Source organism: Ricinus communis, chromosome 6 (genome assembly GCF_019578655.1).
Source record: "Ricinus communis isolate WT05 ecotype wild-type chromosome 6, ASM1957865v1, whole genome shotgun sequence".
Lineage (NCBI taxonomy): Eukaryota > Viridiplantae > Streptophyta > Magnoliopsida > Malpighiales > Euphorbiaceae > Ricinus > Ricinus communis.
Genome location: NC_063261.1, coordinates 3,525,180 through 3,540,439, shown reverse-complemented (window position 1 = coordinate 3,540,439; position 15,260 = coordinate 3,525,180). Strand labels below are relative to the sequence as shown.

At 37.1% G+C, this 15,260-nt stretch overlaps 1 non-coding gene across 1 annotated transcript; it reads right to left on the bottom strand.

Annotated features, from left to right (window-relative positions):
• Positions 1 to 12,865: 12,865 nt before the first annotated feature.
• On the bottom strand, positions 12,866 to 12,972 carry LOC112534012. The gene has a single exon (XR_003078342.1). It is a non-coding gene; the product is annotated as a small nucleolar RNA R71 (small nucleolar RNA).
• Between the last annotated feature and the right edge of the window lie 2,288 nt (positions 12,973 to 15,260).

Genomic DNA, 15,260 nt, shown 5'->3' with positions numbered 1-15,260 from the left:
TCCCCTTAGGTTTGCTTTTTTTCCCTTTGATTGTTTCACTAAATCTTTGCAGACTGTTTGACATTCAGTTAATCACTTAGCTTGCATCTAGTCATAGAATAGTAACTTTATCGATTTTATTAAGGTTAGATAACATAAGATGCTGCAGTATGATAAGCTATTTGTGTAGCTAAAATCTAAGGCAGTGAACCCATCGATGCAGACTAGCACAAATGGTGAGTATCATGGTAGTATTCTTGGGAAAAGGTGATCCTAGAACTACTATAGCATCTTATGTTATCTAACCTTAACAAAATCAAAGAAGTTATTATGCTATTATTAAATATAAACAAGCGATTAACTAAGTGTCAAATAATTTGAAAGGATTTAGGAGAATAATCAAAGGAAAAAGCAAACCCAGGGGGACCCAAGCTAGTTGGATTTTAGTGAAGATAGAGATTATATTGATTACCAATTGCAATTACCCGTGGATACAATTACCTGTGGATCAATCCAACAACATAGGAACCCCAATGGGTTTGACAGATTTAGTTACTCATACTAATAAGCAACACAAAGTAAAGAACAAATTCATAAAAGTAAACTGAAGGCGTGTACACCCTTCTTCTTCAAGTTGGATGAGAAACCCTAAATTCCCAATTCAAAATGATAAACCCTAATTTGCCTCTTGAATGCTCCTAAATCTCCTCTTAATCTTCAATTTGATGTTAAAACCAATGTAATCCTTCCTTCAATAGATGAAATGGTCTTCTAAGGTCGAGTATTGAAGTCTGGGAAAAGATGGCTTATGCTTGTATATGTGAAATCAAGTCAGAAAATCGAACCCTAATTCAATAAATCATATTTGCCTATATAAATCTCTCAGAACGGCCATGGTCAAGCCCGTGCAGATCAGCACGGGCAGAGTCCAGGCCGTGCTGGACCTCCGCGTCCCGCAAATTATGACTTCTTCCTGGCCGTGGCCTCGCTGGTGCTAAGCCACCACGGACCATGGTGGAGGCCGTGGTAGCTTTGAAAACCGTGCCAAAATGGCACTCTTGAAGGTCAATTATTTGATGGTTCAGTACGGCCAGAGTCCAGGCCGTACTCAACCTTGAAATGCTAGTCCTTGCTAAATTTTGATGGATTCTGGTCTGTAATTGCGTGTATTTCCCTCGATTACTGATAATGTCCCTCGATAATGACTTGAAACGTGAAAGGAACCAAAACACAGGTGATTATGGCATAAAACAAGATAACTATGCTAAAAAAATGTAAACAATTGGGCATGTAAACATGTATAAAATGATGCACATCAAATCACCCCACAGTTAAGCTTTTGCTTGTCCTCAAGAAATTAAGAACTCAATACATGCACAAGCAACAATCACCCGTCAAAATCCATACTAAAGCTCACAACTCAACCTTATTCAACATATAAAGAATGAAACTCAAGTAACTAATAAATTATACACCTTTAAAGAAAAACTATAATAATACCATCTCGAAGTACAACTTATAAAACAATTCAGCATTAAAGACTAAGAACCATTGCCTCACAGGAATCTCTCAAATCACTAACAGTATTTACAGGTAAACAAGAAAATTTCCTCAACGCAGCTGCACACAACCTGTTTACCATAAGCTTGCTCATCAATCTCATCTTTGCTACCGCGAATAAATGAATACCAAAGTTAAAGGGTCTTTACAAGGGCTGAAATGTGGCTAAGGTAAAGGTAAGAATATTTGGATAGAAGTGTAAAGTATACTGAAAAATCATCCACTTATTTAAAATGAATGCTTCAGGAGCTGAGTGCCAAAACAACAAAAATAGTCACTAAGCCTTATTTGAAGTAAATGATGCTCATAAGAATTAAATTTAGAAGAGCTAAGAGCTAAGAAATAAGTCAAATTTTTTTTTTCATATATACTATGTATATATATGTAATATCCGGAATTTATATATATTTAATAATGAGTTTTTATTTAAAATTAATTTAATTTAATTTTTACTTGGTCTAGTTGGAATAATTTAAATGCAAATTTAAAATTTTAATATTAGACTAATAAAGGAGTCATTCTTTCTATATCCTATTAGTTTGAATTTTTAAGAAATTAATTAAGTAAATTATTTGAGAAATAATTATATTTTGGTTATTCAAATTTTCTCCAAATGCATATTTATATAAATAAAATTATGTATTGAAAAATTGTGGAGAAATTGTAAAGGGTGTTTTTATAAAAGGAATTTAAGAAAAATAGGTATTTTAATTAACTAGTGGTATTAAATTTTAAACTGAAAAATATTTAGCAAATTGATTATTTAAATTAATTATGTTAATACTAAATTAAAAATTTATTTTTGGATGAGGATTTAAAAGTGTAATTTCATTAATATGGGGTTTTAATGGAAATTTGGATGTTTGGTATTTTTTATAAATAAATGTGTCAGCAGGGGTATTTATGTAATTATGTATTTTCAATAATTCTAAATTGGCCCAAACTAAATAAGCTAGGGGCTTAATTGAAAGGCTAAAGAAAAGTTTAAGGGTTAATTGGAAATTCTGGAGGATGAAATTGTAAGTAATTAAGAAAGTTGAGGGACCAAATTGTAATAAGGAAAAGTTCAGGGGTCAAATGTCGGTATTGAAAGGAAAGCAATCGAGGAAGAAGGAAAAGGAGAGAGAGAGGTGTCGGGGAGAGAGAGAATCACGCGGGGATGAGAAGATCGGCATTCAAGGTCGAGTGGCCGGCGCGAGATTCTTGGTGTCGGCGGCCAGCGCAAGCTCCGGCGTTGTCGGCAAGCGAAGCACGAGAAGGGCATCGGCTTTTGAAGGCCGTTCCGGCCATTTCCGGTGGTCTTTCCGGCTGATCTTGGTGGCGATCGGCTCCCCTCGAAGAGAGCTTCCTCTTGGCGATAGCGGCGTCAGTTTTGGTGGCCGAAGGAGGGAGTTCTGGCGAAGTAGGTGGCAGCTGCGTTTTCCGGCTTTTCCGGCGAGCTCCTGCGGAGGATGGACAATCGGAGCACGTATCCCGACTCTCCTCAGCTCAAGCTTTGCAATGGCACCAGTTTCGTGGCGATCGGACTCCGTTTGAGAATCAACGGCCGAGATCGTCCGAAAATCTCTCCGGATGATCAAGGGTCAGATCGAAAATGTGATGATTGCGATTTGGGAAATGTGGTCGCGTAGAATATGCTGCTTGATGGGTTACATAAGGACCGCGTGCGCACCGGTAATGATCATGGACAGGTAATAAGATTATGATGAGTTTTGCCCTGGTCGAGCATGGCTCTCTAGGCTGATTTAAGTAAATTGCCGAAGGTAAGGTCCCTGGTTGAGTGATGCTCTCTGGGCACCGGCTTGGTTAGAATCAAGTGTTCAGGTCGGAGGTAAGGTCCCTGGTCGTGCAATACTCTCTGGGAGCCGGCTTGGTTGGAATCAAGTGTTCAGGCTGGAGGTAAGGACCCTGGTCGAGCTTTGCTCTCTGGGCGCCAGACCTGTTGGATTAAGAGAGCCAAAAGGCTATTAGAATTTGGGGTTAGGGTTCTACTGAGCCACTCGTCTCGTAAAAGTAAAAATATATTTTAATTTATTTATTTATTTATTTATTTATTATGGTATAATTATAATATGAGTTGTATTTACGTGCATGGTTTGATATACTGATTCGAATAATTAATATTTTCTGTAAAGACTGCAATAGTCTCTAAATTATTTGATTTTAACTCACTCTCCAGACTGACAGTCTTAATTTATTTTTTTTCAAATGCGTGACTGTTAGTTTTCCCGCGACTCTTATTCAGTAACCCAATTCCTTCGTCATCAGGTGGTGTTTGATTTGGTATGTCAAATTGTAAAAATCTTAGATTCTCCACAGTAGTAATAGTAGAGGTATCAGTGGTAATTTTCTGAGTTTCAGGTCTCGCCTAATTTTTCTGGCAGACCGAAGTAATTATGTAAAATGTAACTATTAAGATAATTTGTGGCTTTAATAATATTAATGTGAGATGAGATTTGATTGAGTTAGTGAGTGTCAGGCTTACTACGGGATTCGGTGGCCTTAAGCCTACCCATTCCCTAGTGCTGGTCACGGGTCCACAGAGTGGGTCGTGACAATATATATTACAGTAGCTTATATAGGGGCTGCATGATTAGTGACATAAGCAATAAGAATTGTTATCCAATTTGGATTGAAGGGAGCATCAAAGAATGACTAAAAAGACTAAGTGAATTCAGAACAACGTTAGGCATTGTGATTCCATAAATGAAGAAGCATAACACATAATCACTCAGTATACAAGGTGAAAGGAAAGATAGATGTATATAATGGTGTATGTCTAGTGATTAGGTGTAAATCATGAAGAGAAGGTTAAGGCTCAAACTGGCTGACTAATGGAAACAAATGGTAGGCTTTTGAACAGAAATGTGGTGAAATCCTAAGTTGCCCAAATCATCTAAAGGTATTCAAAAATTCATGTAACCTCAACAAGCATTACAGAGCAAGTTCTAGAAACGAAATTAAGTAGAAAACACACTCAAACAAGAAAAGTCATGAGCATAATGTGCAATTGATGCTCAAATATTGGTTGAAGAACTCACGTTTGAAGTGGCTAAAATATGCAATTGGTTCCCAGACTTATCAATTGAATCATCACATAAATTGAATACGAGATTGGCATAATCAAAGTTCAAAGTCAAAAGGTTGTAAATTTGCAAGGAACTCAAGTAACACTAGTTTAACCCGGCCAAATTAACATATTGAATACAGTGAAATTGCTTTCAAGAACAAAAGATCGAGAGGGACAATCAAAGTGTGTGAATTAAGTCAATAATTATGAAAGAATAAACTAAAACTTAATTGTCATGAAAAACCTAGGTCCTACCATCCTAAGAATAGTCCATTATCATTGCTTTAAACAATTAAGGGATAGAGACACAGATACCTACCCTACACTTGAGCATAACACTGTCCACAGTGTTAGAAAAATTAAAACTGAGTATAGCACATAACTAGCACATCATAAAGAATGAAAATAATATTAAATGTACATATCAAGACGGCAAAGCAAAGTGTTCCACTAAAATAACATAACATGAAAGGAAAATGAAAGAAAATAACATAAAATGAAAATGCAAAAAGAAATGAAAATAAAGTAAAATAAAAATAAAGAAGCAAAATAAAAAGGAAAAGGAAAAGAAAAATAGCAGAAAATTCTTTTCACTGCTGGTAGTCTGCCAAAGGGTCATCCTCACGGACCGGATCTACTGGAGGGTGAGGAGTAGGGGAAGGCACTGAAGGAGGGGGTGGTGGTGGTGGTACAGGGTCCATGAAGCAACCTGCTAGATCGAACTCCATATCATTGATGAATCGCTGATTTTGTGCTCCGGTCTCCGCCATCTTTTGAATCTGCTCCTCCATTAGGTCTGTCTGGGTGACCTGCCTGTCCAACACATGCATAAGCTGCTGGAGCGTATCGTTTAAACCCTGAAACTGTGCCCTAGTCTCCTCTTTAAACTGCCCAAACTTCATTCTATGCTACACAAACTCAGTATAGTGCTGCTGTTGTAAATCGCAAACTCGATCTAGTCAGTCAGCCAAAGCATTGATTTGAGCACTCGATGTCCCTGCAGAATAAGAAGAGGAGGCTCTAGATGTAGGCATAAAAACTCTAGCTGGGTTAGGAATCCTAACATCTGGAATTTCAGCCATTGGGTCTTGGGCTCCTCTAGCTGCTGCCTCTCTAGCCTCCCTTACTATTGCATTGACAAGCCTGTACTCTATGCCATGTGGATGTCGAGTAGCCGTGATCATCTACATGTTGATCATCTGTCTGATCCCTAGTGGTGTCATATAACCAATTTGTGAAAGCTCTGACAGACAGTCGTCCAATGATGTGGAAAAGGAATAAGATCATTTTTGGAATGAGTTTGAGTACTTTGAATGGTAGGGAATAAATAAAAGAACAAGACACTAAGTAAAGCACTCTTAAACTTCTACTCTCAAACACTAAGTAGTAAGAGCAAAAGGGCGTGTAAACACAAAGTAAAACACTTAGAATAATTTCACAAAGAAATTAGATTTGTTTTCAACTCTCAATGCCTATAACACTTGGCCATGAGTTCTATTTATACTCAACCACTAGAAGAGTTACATGACATAGATAATCTCTTCAACTTCCTCCTAAACACTGACCAGCCACAAGGATTAACATTCCCTTGTAACATCCCTAATTAAACAGCAAATAAAAGTGCTAAATAAAGAAAATCTTTGTAACAACTATTAAAGGCGGATTACAAAGGTTTTATTACACACTTAAAACTGAAATTCCAACAGCAAATTAAACAAGGAATAACTCTAAAAACGTCCACCTTTATGAACAGCAAAATTGAGCAAGGACTAGTATTCCGAGGTTGAGCACAGCCTGGACTCCGGCAGTGTTGAATTGTCAAGTAGCTGCCCTCAAAGATTGCCATTTTGGCACGGTTTCCGTAGCCACCACGGCCTCCACCATGGCCCGTGGTGGCTCAGCACCGGCTAGGGCACGACCTGGAAGAGGTCAACAAAAGCTGAATGTGTAGGTTCAGCACGGCATGGACTCCGCCCGTGCTTATCAGCACAGGCTTGACCACTGCCGTGCAGAAAGGATTATATAAGCAAATGCGATTTGGTGAATTAGGGTTTGATTTTCTGACTTGATTTCCGTTATACAAACTTTAATTATTTGTTTCTATACCTTAATTCTTGACCTTGGGAGATCAAGTTCATCAATTGAAGGAAGGATTACACTTGTTTTAACATCAAATTGAAGATCAAGACAAGATTTGGGAGCACTCAAGAGGCAAATTAGGGTTTACTATTCTGAATTGAAAATTTAGGGTTTCTCATCCAACTTGAAGAAGAAGGGTGTACATGCCTTTAATTTACTTTTCTAATTCTATTCCTTATTTTGTGATGCTTATTAGTATGAGTAGCTAAATTATTAAACCCAATTGGGGTTCCTATGTTGCTGGATTGATTTTAATGTTATGAGATTTTGATTCTCAATTCTTGATTCTTCTTGATTTCATTATTAATGAGAGGACTTTATTCATGAGACGTTGTGAATTGTGGTATTAGATTGCTCTATGTAATTGAGAAATTCGTTTAGTAATAAGAATTTTGAATAGCAAGAACTAGTTAATAATCACTTAAAGATAAGGGTAATTGACTAGCCGGATTAAGAATTAACAAAGCTTAATAGAGGCGAGTTAAACCTTAATGCTAATAAAATAATCGATTGTTAGGAAGAGATTCCAACTTTAGGTTATTAGGTTTAGGATTTCAATTATCTCGAGAGGGAGACCGAATTCAGTTAAGACTTTATCCACGGGTAATTGCAATTGATAATCAAATTAATCTCTATCTTCATTAAAATCCAATTAACTTAGGTCCCCTAGGGTTTGCTTTTTCCTTCGAGAGTTTTCCTAAATCCTTTCAGATTATTTGATATTTAATTAATTATTTGTTCATAATTAATCATAACATAACACTTCATTAATTTATTTAGGTTAGATAACATAAGACGCTACAGTAGGTCTAGGTTCACCCTTTCTCGAGAATACGACCTTGATACTCACCATTTGTGCTAGTCTACATTGATAGGTTCATTGCCTTAGATTGTAGCTACGTAAATAGCCTATTAAGTATCTTATAGCAGAGGTGGATACAATTAATCCAGACTTGATAGAGGACAAGCTTTCGCCAGTAGAGGGTCTGCTCTTGTTTATCCTACGTGTAACAGGAGACATACTGGAGAATGTTGGGGACCTAGACCAGTAGTATGTTTCACTTGTGGTAGGCCAGGACATTATTCTAGAGACTGTCCTATGAGAATAAATAATGTTGGAGTGGGTCAGAGTAGTGTCGGTGAAAATATTCCAATTGGTTCAGGCAGAGGAAGAGGAAGAAGTGGCAGAGGAGGTTTAACTATTTCAGCAACACCATCAAAGCATATTGGTCAACCTCAGGCACAAGCTAGAGTATTTGCTACTACCAGAAATGAAGCATTTGTAGCACCTAAAATTGTTACTGGTACACTTTCTATTCATGATTCTGATGCACATGTTCATTAATATCACATGATTTTGCATCGCGTGTTCATGGTTATATAGAGGCATTAGGTTATGATATATATATGTATCTATGCCTGCTGGGGGTATTATCATGGTAAATACAATAGTGAGATCATGTCATGTAGTAGTAGATAGTGTCAAACTACATGCAGATTTGGTTGTTATTAATCTTAAAGAGTTTAATGTTATTTTGGGGATGGATTGGTTGTCAAGAAATCATGCTATTGTTAATTGTAAAACGAAGGAAGTGGCTACGGAAATACAAGGAGAAATGAAAACAGTAATTGTGGGTGAAAGGAAGACAATTCCTAATTGTTTGATTTCAGTAGTGACTGCATGTCTGTTAGTTAAAGATAGATGTGAAGCATATCTAATTAGTTTTGTAGATACTACTAAGGTCAGTCCAGGGGTATCAGACGTTCCAGTGATTAGAGAATTTCCTAACGTATTCTTAGATGATTTGCATGGTTTGCCACCAAATCGAGAGGTTAATTTTGAGATTGACATCATCCCTGGCACGACACCTATTTCCATTGCACCATACAGAATGGCTCTATTGGAATTGAAAGAATTGAAAAAGCAATTAGAAGAGTTGCTTGATAAAGGTTTCATCAGGCCAAGTACTTCACCTTGGGGAGCACCAGTTCTGTTTGTGAAGAAAAAGGATGGTAGTATGCAATTATGTATTGATTATAGGCAATTGAATAGGATTATAATGAAGAATAAATATCCATTGCCGAGAATTGATGATTTGCTTGATGAGTTAAAAGGTGCAACTGTGTTCTCTAAAATTGATTTAAGATCAGGTTATTGGCGACTCCGGGTTGAAGAGAGATCTATTGCCAAGACAGCATTCAGAACAAGGTATGGGCATTATGAATTTATTATTATGCCATTATTAACAAATGCTCCTGCTGCTTTTATGTCACTGATGAACAAGACTTTCCAACCATATTTAGATCACTTTGTTATTGTGTTCATTGATGATATTTTGATTTACTCCATAAGCCCAGAAGAGCATGAACAACACTTGAGAATTGTTTTACAGATTTTGAGGGAAAAACAGTTGTATGCAAAATTCAGCAAATGTGAGTTTTGGATGGAGGAAATTGCATTCTTAGGGCATATTATTTCTAAACATGGAGTGCAACCAGATTCATCAAAGATTAAACCAATTATTGAATAGGAACCGCCTAGAAATGTTTATGAAGTTTGAAGTTTTCTTGGGTTAGCTGGCTATTATAGAAGATTTGTACGGGAGGAAATGTAGAAGTCCAGTATACTGGGATATTGAAGGTTTAAGACAGCTTGAAGGTCCAGAATTGGTATAAGAAACAATGGATAAAATAGAGATAGTTAAAAAGAATTTAAAAGTAGCACAAGACAGACAAAAGAGTTATGCTGATTTGCAGCGAAGGGAAATGGAATATATTGTGGGTGATAAAGTTTTCTTGCGGGTATCACCATGGAAAGGAATATTAAGGTTTGGTAAACAAGGGAAATTGAGTACGAGGTATATAGGACCTTATGAAATTATTGAAAGAGTTGGACCATTGGCATATAGGTTAGAATTACCTTCAGAGTTGTCTTTTATTCATGATGTTTTTCACGTTTCTATCTTGAGGCGATATAGATCAGATCTTAGTCATATTATTCAAGAGCCAGAGATAGAAATCACGGAAAAAGTTGACTTATGTGGAAGAACCGATAGAAATTCTTAATTGAAGGGTTAAACAATTGATAAATAAAGACATTCCTATGGTCAAGATTAAGTGGAGTCATCATTCACCAAGAGAAGCAACTTGGGAAGTGGAAGAGCATATGAGACAGAAGTATCCGCATCTATTCCACAGTAATGTTGGTGAGTTGTTAAAATTTCGGTGACGAAAATTCTCAAGGAGGGGAGAGTTGTAACGCCTGCATTTTCTCATCATACATATTATGTGAATTTACATTTAATCATTGGGCATATGATGGTATATTAATAATATTTTTATTTTATGAGAATAGATATATATTAATTAATAAGAAGTATGATATTAGATTATTAATTTAGATAAGTTGATTAAGTACTTGGGTTATGTATATTAAACCTTAAGACTTAATTGAACCAATAGTTGAAGGTTGAGTAAATAGATTGGACTTAAAAGATATAATTAATAGTTAGTACCTATGTATGGTTAGTAAAAATTAACTTGGGATGATAAAACTAATTTTAGTAGGTGGTGGCATCGGGAGATGAATCTTGGAAATTGGAATCATGAGCAAGCTCATTTCACCTCTTCATTTCTCTAAAATTCATACATGGCCAAAAACTCAAAATTTGGAACAAAAGAGAGGAGTGAAATACCTAGAAAAACTTAGAATTAAGATAGGGTTTTACCAACTATTGAAGGAGCCAAGCTAAAGCTAAAGGATTTGAGCATATTAGCAACCCAAAAGCTGAAATTGGTGAGTTGTTACTTCAGTATTATTAATTTGTCATTGGGGTTCTTGGTTATAAATTGGGAAAACTTCAATTGATGCTTTTATTGATTAATTAAAGGTCTGATTATCATGAATTAGTAGAGTATTGAATGATTGCATAGAGATTAAGCTTGATTTAAGTTTAAGTATGTTAAGACAGAAAACTGTTAAAATTCCAGCAACCTTGATGTTCTGTATTTTGGGCATAACATGCGTTATATAAGTCCAAATTAAGCTTAATTGGTGTCTATGCAAATTATGAAGAGTCCTCTATAACTTTGTAGTTTTGTGATTTTGCTATTTTTGCCATTTTGGTTGCTTAAATTGAGCAAATAGATTGCTGCTCGGGTACAACAAGCTGTATGACCCTTGCTCAGTAATTTGGGAATAATTAAATCTATAGAAGTCAGAATTGAGTAATTCTTCCTGGAGATGAAACTAGACATATAAAAGTATATGTCTATTTAATACGAGATTTTATATTAAGCCAATTTTTCCCGGCAATAAATATACCTTGGTAGTAAATTCTATCCAAAAAATAGAGATGTTGGAGATTAGTTTTATGCTATTTATTTGATATTAATTTGAGTTAAATTCGTATATAGCTAGATGGAACGTGTATATATGATATTAAAATAGTAATTGAGAGTCTTAGAGGAAGAGTTAGACTTGTGAATTAGAAAGGGGATGATCTTGTAATGCATTAGAACTAGTATTTACATGAATATTTGGAATATGCATGAAATGTGAATTGATGAATGTGTTAACAGGAATTCAAAGGCCTGGAAAGGAAGTTGTGGAGAAAGGAGGTTCTTCTATGTTGAAGGAATAAGTGTATTTTGAGTAAGTAAATAGTTAATATTTGCTATCATATATTTAATCAAATGTTCCGTGAATGGTTGTGTTTGCTTAATATTGTGTTATGTTTGAATGAATGAGATGGAAATGATTGGTGTTGAGTGGAACAATTATTATTACTTGAATATGATATAAGTGAAATGATTGAATTATGATGTTAAGTGCGTATGTGCATGTGAATGGTGGATTCCCCTGTGAAAAGAATATATATATATATATAAAGCCTTGGGAGGCTAAAGCCTAGAGAGGCTATAAAAGTGTGTAATGTGAGGATGAGGTGGAGCAGCTTACATGTGCGATAGGTAAGGATGAGGTGGAGCAGCACATTAAAGGGGATCCACAAGCTGTGAGAACTAACCATAATTGCTGAATTGTATTTTTTTTTTATGATGGTTGTAATGAATTGAGTAGAATGGTATGAACTTATGCGTAAATTATGAATCATGGTAAGTTATGTGATTGGATGGAAATTGTATTAAGTGTATGTGATATAGATTATGTTGATTATTTATTTACTGAGCTGGAGGCTCACCCCTCTCCAAATTCTTTTCAGGATTTTAAATAGTAGTGCATCAGTTGGTTGTATCCGAAGTCTAGCTTTTAGCAGTTCTGTCAGGTTGGGCGAGTTTTGCGGAGTCTCCTCCTAATGCAATTTTGTATGCAGTTATGTGATGTATATGCAAGTATGCCTTGTAAGGCATAAGAAGATGTTTTGAATACTTGTTAAATGATGTTTAAGTATAATCATATGTTTTATATGTTAATAACCTTGTGTCTTAATTCTTAACAATCTGCATATGACCTATCTACATGTAGTATATAGTCTACGACGCTTGTTTGTTACTTGGCAAATGTCTGTTGGTTAGCATGTAATGGAGGTGTGACATGCTGCCTCTTAATTTTAGGTAGTTTATGACTAGGAGCTTTAATCCTACTCCTGTAGACCCTCTTGCTGAACTAGAGTGATCCCTCCATCTTTTGAGAAAGTGTATGCAAGAAGGAGAGGAGACGTGTATAGAGATTGAAGCCTCTGTGAATAGACCAGCAGGGATGGGAGACAACAACCAGGCTGCGGATGAAAATAAGACAGTGTACGAGTTTGCTAGACCTTCTCTTGAGGGGACACAGATGAGTATATTGCGACCACCTATGGCAGCTAATAACTTTGAAATAAAGACGAACGTGATATAAATAGTCCAAGATAGTGTACAATTTGGGGGACTACCGAGCGAGGACCCAAACGCTCACATAGCCCACTTCTTGGAGATTTGCGACACATTCAAGATAAATGGAACGACTGATGATGCCATTCGATGAGGTTGTTTCCTTTTTCTTTGAGGGACCAAGTGAAAAGATGGTTGCAGTCACTCCCAGCCAACACTATTACGACCTGGAGATCTTTGGCTGAGAATTTTTTATATAAGTATTTTCCTCCTACGAAAGCTGCTAGATTGAGAAATGACATATCTTCTTTTGTGCAGTTTGATGATGCGAGCGTGTATGATACTTAGGAGAGGTATAAAGACTTGCTCCAATGTTGCCCACACCAAGGACTACCAGTATGGATGTAGGTTCAGACTTTCTACAGTGGTTTGAACCTTGCTACTAGAAAGATGGTAGATGTTGTAATAGGTGGGGCCCTGAACAGTAAGACGCTAGAGCAAGCGCAAATCTAATAGAGGAGATGGCCATGAACAACTACCAGTGGCAATCCTCTAGAAGTCGGCCAGTCAAGCACGAAGTGGTCAACCAGCTAGACTCCATAACAGCCTTGGCAGTATGGATTAGCTGACCTAGGAGCTAGTATTAATTTGATGCCCACTAGCCTGTTTGATAAACTTGGTTTTAGTGAGCCTAAACCCACTAGGATGAGCATTCAGTTAGGCGATAGGACTATTAAGATTCCTATGGGTATAGTTGAGGATGTACTTGTTAAGGTAGACAAGTTTATATTCCTTGTAGATTTCATTGTCATGGATTTGGAGGGTGAGAGTGTTGTGCCATTAATCTTATTACTACATCTAGAGTCGTTATAGATGTTTGTAATAGGAAGCTCCAACTTAGGGTAGATGATGAGACTATCACCTTTGACTTAGCGGCTTCCATGAGACATTCCCTAGACCATGATGATACTATATTTTCTATGGATGTCTTAGATGATGTTGTTAAGTCTCATATGTAGGAAATTGTGCTTGATGACCCTTTGAGGTTGCATTGCAGGGAGATGAAAGGGAGTTGTCCAACGAGCAAGTATTGAAACAACTTGCTTGTTTGCTGGCTAGTGAGCCCAGCCGTTCTACTGACCCGTTTGTTTCTCTTGACAGGTCAGATGTGTAGAAGGTGAAACCTTCAATTGAGGACCCTCCAATCCTAGAGTTGAAGGAACTACCCAAGCACCTGAGTTATGCTTACTTGGATGAAGCAAAGAGGCTGCCAATTATTATTGCAACAGACTTGACTCCCGAGGAGAGGGAGATGACGCTATCATCTCTCAGGAAGCACCCTACGGCCTTCGCATACAAGATTGTGGACATCCCTAGAAGCAACTGTAGTTTTTGCTCACACAAGATCCTGATGCAGGATAGTCTTAGGCCAGTGGTGCAGCCACAAAGACAACTTAACCCGAACATGAAGGAGGTGGTGAAAAAGGAGGTAATTAAACTTCTTGATTCAGGTTGATTTATCCCATATCTGATAGCTCGTGGGTGAGTCCTATTTAGGTTGTACCAAGGAAAGGAGGGATGATTATGATAAAGAATGAGAAGGATGAATTAATACTAACAAGGATGGTAACCGGTTTTTGGGTTTGCATCGATTATAGGAGGCTAAATGATGCGACCTGGAAGGACCACTTTCCCCCCTCCATTTATTGATCAGATGCTTGAGCGTCTATCGGACCATATGTTTTACTGTTTTCTTGATGGCTTTTTAGGTTATTTCTAGATACCAATTGCACTTGAGGACCAGGAGAAGACAACATTTACTTGCCCCAATTGGACGTTTACATACCGGAGGATGCTATTTGAGGAGAAAGGGGCTCAACGAGAAGAGGATTGTACCATGAAAGAAGTAAGGAGGTCAACCTCTTTCAAATATACAACATGGATTCTAGCAATGCAATGTAGTTGGACTCTCATGTCAATCTGAATGAATCATCCTTTCCATGGAGGTAAATCTTTGCCTGCTACGCAAGAGGATAGCAAGTTACAAAATCTGGCACCTGCCACATTTTAGAGATGTATGATGGCAATCTTCCACAATATGATTGAGGAGTCTATGGAGGTTTTCATGGAAGAATTCTCAGTGTTCTTTAACTCTTTCTCACACTGCTTGTCTAATTTAGAGCGCATGCTTGCACAATGTGTTTAGGCAAATTTAGTTCTAAATTGGGAAAATGTCATTTTATGGTGAGAGAGGGTATTGTGTTGGGGCATAAGATTTCACATGCAGGGATGGAGGTAGATAGAGCTAAAGTAGAGATCATATCAAAATTGCCACCCCCTAGTTCTGTTAAGTCTATTAGGAGCTTCCTCGGGCATGCTAGCTTTTATAGGAGATTCATTAAGGAGTTTTCTAAAATAGCTAGGTCTCTTACTCAATTGCTTGTTAAGGATGTACCTTTTGTGTTTGATTCGGATTGCTTACAGGCTTTTGAGTTATTAAAAAAGTTACTAACCACGGCTCCTATCATGGTTTCACCTGATTGGGGGTTGCCCTTTGAACTCATGTGCAATGCTAGTGATTATGCAGTTGGAGCTATTCTTGGACAGCGGGTCGAGAAGAAGTTCCAGCCTATCTATTATGCTAGCAAGACATTGACAGACGCCCCAAGAGCGCTATACC